At 38.0% G+C, this 11,829-nt stretch overlaps 1 non-coding gene across 1 annotated transcript; it reads left to right on the top strand.

Moving 5' to 3' along the window:
* The first annotated feature begins 11,538 nt into the window (after window positions 1–11,538).
* On the top strand, window positions 11,539–11,611 carry TRNAW-CCA. Its single transcript has one exon. It is a non-coding gene; the product is annotated as a tRNA-Trp (tRNA).
* Window positions 11,612–11,829: the final 218 nt, after the last annotated feature.

The following is an 11,829-nucleotide window of genomic DNA, read 5'->3' as shown; positions in this document are numbered from 1 at the left end:
TATTTGGATGTTGGTCAGCTTCTTTATCCACTGAGTTCTTGGCTCATTCAAACAGCTGATGAAAAAAGCAGCCAGTTGGCAGGGATTAGAATTCAAACATGTCTCAACAACATGGACTCTCTCTCACCAAGGCTGATTCAATACTGTTACTGATTCACAGCTAATTTGCTACCCCCAAAATGACCAATATATAAATATGTGTGACATTATGCAAAACACTGTATCCCTACATTGTGTGTGTGTATGAGCCACTCCATCACAGAAGGCTTGTTGCTTTGTCTAGGAAATAACAAGTAGGATTCCTTCTTTAGACTCCACCAATAACTTTTTCATCATCTCTTCTCCACTATCACTCTTTTCGGGGAATGGAACATTGGCAATAGAGGAACACTTACTATCAGCTCATATGTTTCTCTAAAACCTATGCATAGAATTTCCAAAGACCTCAGAGGCTTAAAACCAAAATAGATGATTATATTTCCTTTCTGACAAATTTTACTAATTAGCTGAAGCAGTGGTCATGGGATTGACAAATTCATGATTGGAGGAAAGATATAAATATCAGGGGGAAAATATTAAATACCTATAAATGTATTCTGTCTAAGACATACAGTTTTTTTAAAAAAAATTTTACCTGAGTAAACTTGAACACTTTTTAAAATCTCTTTGAGCTTCACTTACCTCAATCTTGGATGGACAGCCACAGGGCCCATGATAGCAATGTCTTAGAATTGTCATGATTATTAAGCGGCATGCCTATAAGTAATTCAGCATAGCGGCTATCTCCTTTTAAATATTGTCCAACACATTTGCACTATGTCTAAGCCATGTACTTTTATTCAAATGATTTATAAAGACAGTTAAGAAGAGAGAAACTCTGTGAACTTTGCCTACAGTGGTTCTCAAACTCTTAGTGCTACCGTCAGTGTACTTGTGACACCGGCATCTCAGCAGTAATTTCAGAAAACATCTTAACAATAACTCAAGTTCTTAAAGACCTTCAAAAGTGGGGCTGCCAGCTCCCACACCTAAAGAACTAACTAAATTGACAGCATCCCCAAGGAGAAAGAGCCAGGTTAATGTTCTCTGCCAGGAATCTTTGCCCCTGCATTTCAAAACTCAGTGGAGGTCACAGATGTGACAGCCTTGCAGGGACCGCTAAGGCTTCCTAGTGTTGCAAGAGCCCCCGCTGTCCTGTCATGTCACATGCCAGAAATAAAAGCTTTCCCTTGTGCGCTTTCTCAGCAAAGCTCTGCGGCCTTTGAATTTCAGATGTAAGAAGAGACAAGTGCAACAATGTGTGTAAAGTCGCTTGAGGACCAAAACTGTTCTTGAAATCTTAAGAGCTCACAATTGTAAAATCTGAGCACAAAGGGGCCCCAAAATTTCAAGTTTCTTTTGTTATGTATTATTGCTGAAGTATATAAATAATTTTAATGCTGCCTACGGTATGTGTGTGCTTTCACAAGAGTGCACGTGTATGGTTGAACGTCAAGGATGTTTTGTGTTTATGTACCTGCTATGACCACTGACCATTCAGAATGGAGAATTACACAACTTTTGGGATGGGAAAACCTTTTGAGATCATCTATTCAGGCTCCATATTTAAAACTGTGACTAGACAACAGCGATGCAAAATGTTATCAACAAAGCAAGCACACATACATTCTGCTTAAAGGTGAGTGAAGTTGCTCAGTCGTTTCCGACTCTTTGTGACCCCATTGACTGTAGCCTACCAGGCTCCTCCGTCCATGGGATTTTCCAGGCAAGAATACTGGAGTGGGTTGCCATTTCCTTCTCCAGGAGATCTTCCTGACTCAGGCATTGAACCTGGGTCTCCAGCATTGTAGGCAGACTCTTTACCATCTGAGCCACCAGGGAAGTCCTTTCTAGACATACTATCAGTAGTGGTGGTGTCTCAGATGGTAAAGAATCCACCTGCAATGTGAGAGACCTGGGTTCGATCCCTGGGTTGGGAAGATCCCTTGGAGGAGGGCATGGCAACCCACTCCAGTATTCTTGCCTGGGGAATTCCCACGGACAGAGGCACCTGGAGGGCTACAGTCCATGGGGTCGCAAAGAGGTGGACACGATTGAGCAACTAGGCACATAGCACAGGGGCAGTCTATTCCTTCTGACTCCTGCTTGTTGTCATTCAGTACAACATTATCTCTACATACACACACACACACACACACTAAAGTGTATGTCCCATATATGCCTTGATAGTTTTACTTCTGAAGTTTTGTTTTTTAATATTTTTGTCTCTGAATGGAATAATCTCCTTTCTTTAAATCATTCGTTTACAATAATTAATAACTTTCAATGAGCCACATGTTGGAGCAATCCCTCAAGACATTTTGAAGACTAACTCATATCCAAAGTGGTATTTTGTTATGTTAGAAGAAAAGCCATCTCTTCTCTGAAATTCACATGGTATTTGTCTTTCTCTCTCTGACTTACTTAGTACTAGGCTTTAAAGTAATATATTCACTTAGTATCAGGCTTCCCTGGTGGCTCAGATGGTAAAGAATCCTCCTGCAATGCAGAAGACCTGTGTTCGATTCCTGGGTCAGAAAGATCCACTGGAGAAGGGATAGGCTACCCACTCCACTGTTCTTGGGCTTCCTTTGTCGCTCAGCTGGTAAAGAATCTGCCTGCAATGCAGGAGACCTGGGTTCGGTCCCTGGGTTGGGAAGATCCCCTGGAGAAGGGAAAGGCTACCCACCCCAGTATTCTAGCCTGGAGAATGCCATGGACTGCATAGCCTATGGGGTCGCAAAGAGTCAGACACAACTGAGCGACTTTCACTGACTTCTCTCTGACTTACTTCACTTAGTGTTATAATCTCCAGGTTTATCAATGTTGCTACAAATGGCATTATTTCATCCTTTTTAATGGCTGAGTAATATTCCATTATATATATGTACCACATCTTCTTCATCTTATCATCTATTGATAGATGTTTAGGTTGCTTCCATAAACATTGTAAACAGTGCTGCAATGAACACGGGTGCATGCATCGTTTAGGATCATGTTTTTGTTTGTTTGTTTGCTTTCCAGATATTTACTCAGGAATGGGATTGCAGGATCATATGGTAGCTCTATTTTTAGTTAGTTAAGGAAGCTTCACACTGTTCTCCATAGTGGCTATACCAACATTCCCGTCAACAGTGAAGGAGCGTTCTCTTTTTCCACACTTACTCCAGAATCTATTTGTAGGTTATTTGACAATGGCCATTCTGACTGGTGTTAGGTGATATTTGACTGTAGGTTTGATTTGCATTTCTTTAATAATTAGCAATGCTTAGCATCTTTTCATGTGCCTATTGGCCATCTGTATGTCTTCTTTGAAGAAATATCTATTTAGGTTTTCTGCCCATTTTTTTATTAGGGCTAGAACAGTGGGGGCAAATGGGGAGTGACTACTACTTGCCAAGGGGTTTCTTTTGCACGTGGTGAAAGAATCTAGAATTAGATTCTGATAAAGGTTGCACAACTCTGTGAATATATTAAAACTGTACACTTAAAATGGATGAACTGTGTGGTTTATAAATTATCTCAAGATTTTATTTTAAGATTGCTAAGTGCTAATGAGAAACATAAAATGAGGAAAAGGTTTGGCAGTAACAGGAAGGTGGGAGGGGGAACAGTTACAGATAGGAGGGGGAGCCCTCATTGAGGTGACATTTTTAAGACTTGAAAAGACAAGAGAGTGGGCCAGGCTACCATCTGCAGGAGGAATATTTCAGGCAGAGGGAAGAGCAAGTGCAAGACCTAAAGGCAAGCCATGTGTCTGGTGTGTTTGGGGACCAGCCTGTCTGCTGATGGCCAGGGCTGTCTTCCCACTCTGGTGGCTGTTTGGCCTGAGGCATCCTAGCACTGGAGCCTACAGGTGGTTGGGCAGGGCTGGGCCTTTGGGGTGTGGGGAGGGAATGATGGCCTCCAGGAGGGCTCACACAAATGAGTACTTGCCAGAGCTGCTGCTGCCCATGTCTGTGTCCCAGCAATGAGACAAAGCCAGCCCTGCCTCTGCAGGAGTCCCTCTAATACTAACAGGTAGGTCTGGCACTGTCTCTTATGAGGTCACTGCTTTTTTCCCCCTGGGTCCTCATGTGCACAGGACCTTATAGGAGCCCTTCAAGAATGAAATTTTTGTTTCCCCCACTCCGGTGGAATCCTTGCCATCAAATCCCCTATATTTCAAAGCCAGATTACCTGGGGGCTTCTTCTCTTGTAGTCAGAACCCCAGACTGGGAAGCTCGACATGGGATTCAGTACTTTTACTCCTGTGAGAAAACTTCTGTGGTATAATTATTTTCCAGTTTGTGGACCACTCACCCAGTAGGTATGGGATTAGATTTTATTGTGATTTTATCCCTCCTCCCATCTTGCAATGCTTCTTCTTTGTCTTTGGACTTAGGGTATCCTTTTTCAGTAGGTTCCTATGGTTTATTTTGTCAGTGAACATTTAGTTGTGACTTTGAAATTTTTGTAAGAAAGGGTGAGCTTATGTCCTTCTACTCCACTGTCTTGCCACCAAATCCTCATTAGAATATTTCTTATCTCCCCATTATAAACAGGCAATTTTGCTTGACATTCAAAGGCCTCTACTATCTGATCCCACCCTAATACCCCCTGGATATAAGAAAAGCCTGTATTGCAATGAAAAGTCATGCAGTTCCCGATTGTGGGGCAATAAGCATCACCCAGGAGATAATCACCTTCCTTGTGGGCTTTGTCTTGTTTCTTCCAAATTTTCAGAGTTTTTGAATATGCGAACACGTGTCTGTATGTAATTTAATTATGGTAATACAACTAGTTAGAGGAAAAGTAGTGTTCTGATGATTTCATGTCACTAAAATAGAAGGCGATGCGTAGGGCTTGCGGTTGAAACGGTCAGAACATATGGATTCAAGATCAAAGTCAATGTTCTCTGATTTTGAGTTTAGTCATTATCCATAGCAAAGCTTTTGAAGTTTTCTTTTCTTTTTTCTTCAGATTGTGGAATAATAATAATATAGGATATAAAAGATTAGAAAATGTGGTGTAAATGAGGGTTGTTTCTTTTATTTTTAAAGTACTATCAAAGGAAATGAAGACAGACATACATCTTATGAAGTTGAAGCAACTGGAAAATGACCAGTTTATACGTAATTTTGTTGGTAGCAGGGATATTTCATCTTCTTTTTATGTTTTACTTTTATGATAGAAATACCAATCATGCAATCTCCAGCTGCTTTTCACCACAGAGAATTTAACTATTATAATAAAAAGCAGCAAACACAACTGTTTCTTTTCAAACACCATTAAATTATCCAACGTTTCTATGAATTTTTCTAAAAAGTAAAATGTGAAAGTTGCTCAGTCCTGATCAACTCTTTGAGACCCCATGGACTATACAGTCTGTGTAATTCTCCAGGCCAGAATACTGGAGTGGGTAGCCTTTCCCTTCGCCATGGGATCTTCCCAACCCAGGGATTGAACTCAGGTCTCCTGCACTGCAGGCAGATTCTTTACCAGTTGAACCATGAGGGAAGCCCAAAATATACCAAAGTTTAGCCAAAAAAATTATCAGTTCCTGCCCCTATTAAAAGTACTTATATTTTTAAATAAATTTCTGTAAAATGCATTTACACAAGGATTTTAGAATATTCTATGGCACTGTATCATGCCAAACAAAACTGTTTGTGATTGTTGCTACTTTAATTTATTTAAGTAAATCCCTGAATATTTAATACCATTAAATATCATTTATTACTGATTAAAAGAGATGCTTATGATCTTGAGGAAATAAGATCCTTGGAAAATGGTGATAAACTGTGGAATTGTTAGTACTGAGAAATGTGATTGAATTCATTTTTTTCATTTAAATGCCATTCTTCCCTTTTTTCCAAACATGTATTCACTTAAAGCAGTTATTAATTCCAGGTCCTATGCAAACTTCAATGTGCTCATATCATTTAATTATCTCAACATTCATAATGTGTAGATATTATTTTTATTTCCAGCTTGTGACTAAAGATTTTGAAAAACAAATATAAGAAATAATTTTCCCTTGGTCTCATAATTAAAACAAAGAAAGAGAGAGAGAACGTTCTTTAGCTTACTTTGCTTTCTAATTTAAGCCTCAATGTTCTTCAGTCATCCATCCATTTCCTACATTCACCATGAAGCATTTCTTGATCATACCATGCCAGTACTTTAAAAATACATGCTTAGGAAATGGATGCCATTACCTATTTCTAAAATCTTTCACATATGGAGGTCTTATAGGCTGAGTATAAAATAAGCACTTAGTGTATTTGAACACAACAGTATTCTGAAACAGTGTGATGTTTCATAATCAATAAAAAGTCTAGTTATTTAGCTCAACATTATTTAAAATTCAAAACTTGAATCTAGATGCATGATCTGACCCAATTTAGATTTTATGTGGATAAACTAACAGATAAACCAGCAAGAATCTATTCAGGCCTATCATTAAGTGAAAATCCAAATGAAATTTACTACCTCTGTTGTATTGAATAGAATCCTTCATAACTGACTTTTCTTACAAATCAATATTCTCCATATCCTCTGAATCAGGTACTGATCAATAGCTAGCTACCCTTTACGTGTCTAAAATACTGATGCAATTTTCTCACCAAGAGTCAACTGAATAAACACCAATTGTCCTCATTCTCAAACTATTTCTCTTACCATCTTTCACTGCTAATAACATCACTATGTATATCCTGCCTGTAAAGACTCAATCCTTTAATTAATTTAAAATATATAGCTATATTTAATTAAAACATACAAACAAAAATTATATAAATCATCAGATCAGATCAGATCAGTCACTCAGTTGTGTCCGACTCTTTGTGACCCCATGAATCGCAGCACACCAGGCCTCCCTGTCCATCATCAACTCCCGGAGTTCACTGAGACTCACGTCCATCGAGTCAGTGATGCCATCTAGCCATCTCATCCTCTGTTGTCCCCTTCTCCTCTTGCCCCAAATCCGTCCCCAGCATCAGAGTCTTTTCCAATGAGTCAACTCTTCGCATGAGGTGGCCAAAGTACTGGAGTTTCAGCTTCAGCATCATTCCTTCCAAAGAAATCCCAGGGCTGATCTCCTTCAGAATGGACTGGTTGGATCTCCTTGCAGTCCAGGGGACTCTCAAGAGTCTTCTCCAACACCACAGTTCAAAGGCATCAATTCTTTGGCGCTCAGCCTTCTTCACAGTCCAACTCTCATATCCATACATGACCACAACAAAAGCCATAGCCTTGACTAGACGAACCTTTGTTGGCAAAGCAATGTCTCTGCTTTTGAATATGCTATCTAGGTTGGACATAACTTTCCTTCCAAGGAGTAAGTGTCTTTTAATTTCATGGCTGCAGTCACCATCTGTAGTGATTTTGGAGCCCCCCAAAATAAAGTCTGACACTGTTTCCACTGTTTCCCCATCTATTTCCCGTGAAGTGATGGGACCGGATGCCATGATCTTCGTTTTCTGAATGTTGAGCTTTAAGCCAACTTTTTCACTCTCCACTTTCACTTTCATCAAGAGGCTTTTGAGTTCCTCTTCCCTTTCTGTCATAAGGGTGGTGTCATCTGCATATCTGAGGCAATTGATATTTCTCCTGGCAATCTTGATTCCAGCTTGTGTTTCTTCCAGTCCAGCGTTTCTCATGATGTACTCTGCATATAAGTTAAATAAACAGGTGTACGATTTTGAATGTTTATCATGTATTACAATACATATTTTAAATTATCAATTTTATATCTGTTTTTGTTGATAATACTGAAGTAATTTTAATGCATTCAATAGAGCTTTCAAGTTTCAGAAATGAATATGAGGACAATATTTGGCATTGCCCTTTATGCAAATTATATCATATTTAACTGAATTTTTTCTAATTAGAACCAATTACCCCATCCAAAAAAAATGCTATTTTTATTAGAATATCAAACATAAAATGCATATTGAAACATAATAAATGTATATCAGAATATAATAAATGTTTTCAAAAAGTAGCATAGTAGAATGTTGAATGGAAAAGAACTCAGAGTTTATCCCTACAATGCCACTGCTTTGCTGGACAAATTAGTAGAGGAGCCTAAGTAAAATTATCTGTTACAGATATTATACAGGCAAAATTATTTCAGTATTCACTCTCAACTCTATTTTTTTTCAAAGATCTACCCCCCTCAAAAAAAAGTGAGAGTTCTAAGATTTTTCCATATTACTGATAATGAATTTTACTAATCTGTAAAAGAGTGCAATGAATTTCTCTTTATTTCATAATGTTTATGATCAGAATTCTGCTGACGAATAACCTCAATATCTCTCAGTATATGTACATGTACTGAAATCACATCAGGACAAATAGTTTTAAAAAAGCAGGTTATCAAGACAAATGTTACAGATGTTTTAATGTACTAAGATTTATTTGCAGGGTGAATGTTCTACTCATCTTTAATATAATAATATGATGGTAATTAAGCTTGGACTTTGTCTATTTAGTTGGATATTGTTCTATTTATTCATTTCTCATATTTGTCACATCTGAACTCTTAGTTTAAGATCATATTTAACGGAATTCTAACTACTGCACTTAGTAGTAATGATAGTGTTAATTGCTCAGGCATGTCCAGCTCTTTGGGACACCATGGACTGTAGATTGCCAGGCTCCTCTGACCATGGGATTCTCCAGGCAAGAATACTGGAGTGAGTAGCCATTTTCGTCTCCAGGGGAGCTTCCCAACACAAGAATCAAACTCGGGTCTCCTACACTGGAGGCAGATTCTTTACTGTCTGAGCCACCAGGGAAGCCCTTATTCTAATAGGTACCTTAGTATCTCAGTAGAAGCTGAAGTATATAATGTTAATTTGTTTGTCTCCATATAGTTCAGCTTTTCTATAATTATGTAAACCAAGTTTCTATAGAATCTATATATATTTTCACATTTGTGTAACTTTCTCTTGCATTCACTAAACTTAATCAGCAAATAAGAAAACAATTCAGTTAATAATTTCAGCAATTTTGTCTTGTACACTTATTTTAATTTAATAAAAGTCACATCAATCTTTAAATATAAATCATAAATAAAATCCTAACAATAAACATTGCAAAGTAAGTGGCATTGCAAGTGGAGTGGCAAAACTGCCTTCTTTTAAAAGTTGACAAGGAACATAAACTTTGTAATACTGAAAAATCTTCTTATTCTCAACTTTCTTGTATAAAAAGTTCTCAACTTGTATAAAAAGCTCTCAACTTCTTATATAAAAAAATTAAAATTGGAGGTTACTATTAAACAATATCGGGCTTTTATCACCTATTTCCTCTCTGTTTTAAAAGGTAAATCAATTATTTGTATGAGATAAAACTTCCTTTATTTGAATTGATATCTCACAAAATTGAAGAAAATGGTTTAATCATTTTAGTGATAAAACTAACATCTCTTTAATAAAAATCAGAGTATTTATATACTAGAAAAAATTTTCAAATTTAGTTCAGCAGTACACTTTTGTAAAGTTTTAAATAGCCATGGTATTATTTTATTTTAAATAAAAGATTCCTAGAATTACAGCCACATGGGAATCTAGGAAAAGAGGTTCTGCTGCTGCTAAGTCGCTTCAGTCGTGTCCGACTCTGTGTGACCCCAGAGACGGCAGCCGACTGGGCTCCCCCGTCCCTGGGATTCTCCAGGCAAGAACACTGGAGTGGGATGCCATTTCCTTCTCCAATGCATGAATGTGAAAAGTGAAAGTGAAGTCGCTCAGTCGTGTCTGACTCTTCGCGACCCTATGGACTGCAGCCTACCAAGCTCCTCCGTCCATGGGATTTTCCAGGCAAGAGTACTGGAGTGGGGTGCCATCGCCTTCTCCGAAGAGGTTCTGAGACTGAGAAATAAAAACATTTCAAATTGTGTTCTGTTTTGTTTTTTTTTTTCCAGAGTCTTCAAAGGCTTACCAGAGCATTAGAGCTCAATAAATGATTACAGTTTTGTAAGTATTCAGAGTTTATGAGACCACCGTGGACCTCACTGTTCTCAAGACTTTTGTTTTCCTACATCCTGAAACTAGTCATAGGATGCTTCCTGGTGCACAGTGAACTACTAGGTCAGTGTTCTTTTAAGTTTTGAAGAAAACAAACAAACAACGTTAAGACAATATTAGTCACAGATACATTCTTAGGGACTATGATTGTTATGAGTGGAGTAAAAGTGTTAAAAAATAATAATCCAAAGGATGGAAATCTTGAATCTTAAAACTCCTGATAACAATAGATTCTATATTTTTTAAAATGTTTTCCACTTACATTTTTATTTGCTCAATTCAATAAATAAGGCATTTGAGTACATAAAAAGCAATTTTTGTTTTGCTTTTCTTCACATATCTTAAATCGTATAGGACATCCATTTTATTTTCACTGAAATGAGCTAATTTTCAACATCATTTAATAAAACCACACTTTCCTTTGTAGAATTCAAGTATCCAGAATATTTTTTGTTTTCCAAATCTAACTGAAGATGTAAATAGTGTTAATGATAACAGTAGTAAGACCTATCACTGAAAATATCCATGGCTCACTGAAATTTATTCAAAAGCTTAACAGCATGTCCTACTAGCAACAGTGATTAAATACTGACATTATATTTTAACTTTCCTTAACATTTCCCCCTTTACACTCATAAAAGCAGATAACAGTTACATAGTGTTATATCAAATGTGTGTATTTTTATTATTTATTTTTAATTTTCACAAATAATCTATTTTTGAAAATTCAGTTCAGATCAGTTGCTCATTCATATATGACACTTAGGGACCCCATGGACACAATAGGCCTCCCTGTCCATCACCAAACCCTGGAGCTTGCTTAAACTCATATCCATCAAGTGGGTGATGCCATCCAACCATCTCATCCTCTATCATCCCTTTCTCCTGCCTCCATTCTTTCCCAGCATCAGAGTCTTTTCAAATGAGTCAGTTCTTCGTATCAGATGGCTAAAGTATTGGAGCTTCAGCTTCAGAATCAGTCCTTCCAATGAATATTTGGGATTGATTTTCTTTAGGATGGACTGGTTGGATCACCTGGCAGTCCCAGGGACTCTCAAGAGTCTTCTCCAATACCAAGCTGCAAAAGCATCAATTCTTCAGTGCTCAGCTTTCTTTATGGTCAAACTCTCACATTCATACAAGACTATTGAAAAAACCATAGCTTTGATTAGATGGACCTTTGTCGGCAAAGTAATGTCTCTGTTTTTTAATATGCTGTCTAGCTTTTCTTCCAAGGAGCAAGTGTCTTTTAATTTCATGGCTGCAGTCACCATTTGCAATGATTCTAGAGCCCCCAAAAATAAAGTCTGTCATTGTCTCCCCATCCATTTGCAGTGAAGTGATGGGACCAGATGCCATGATCCTAGTTTTTTGAATGAGTTGTAAGCCACTCTCCTCTTTCACTTTCATCAAGAGGCTCTTCAGCTCCTCTTTGCTTTCTGCCATAAGGGTGGTGTCATTTGAGTATCTGAGGTTATTGAAGGGCTTCCCTGTGGCTCAGAGGTTAAAGCATCTGCCTCCAATGCAGGAGACCCAGGTTCGATCCCTGGGTCGGGAAGATCCCCTGGAGAAGGAAATGGTAACCCACTCCAGTATTCTTGCCTGAAGAATCCCATGGACGGAGAAGCCTGGTAGGCTACAGTCCACGGGGTTTCTCCTGGCAATTTTGATTCCATCTTGTGCTTCATCTGGCCCATCATTTCACATGATATACTCTGCATATAAGTCAAATAATCAAGGTGACAATATACAGACTTGACGTACTCCTTTCACTATT

Source organism: Bubalus bubalis, chromosome 5, assembly GCF_019923935.1.
Source record: "Bubalus bubalis isolate 160015118507 breed Murrah chromosome 5, NDDB_SH_1, whole genome shotgun sequence".
NCBI lineage: Eukaryota > Metazoa > Chordata > Mammalia > Artiodactyla > Bovidae > Bubalus > Bubalus bubalis.
Note: the sequence above shows the minus strand (reverse complement) of the source record. Positions and strands in the feature narration are given on the sequence as shown.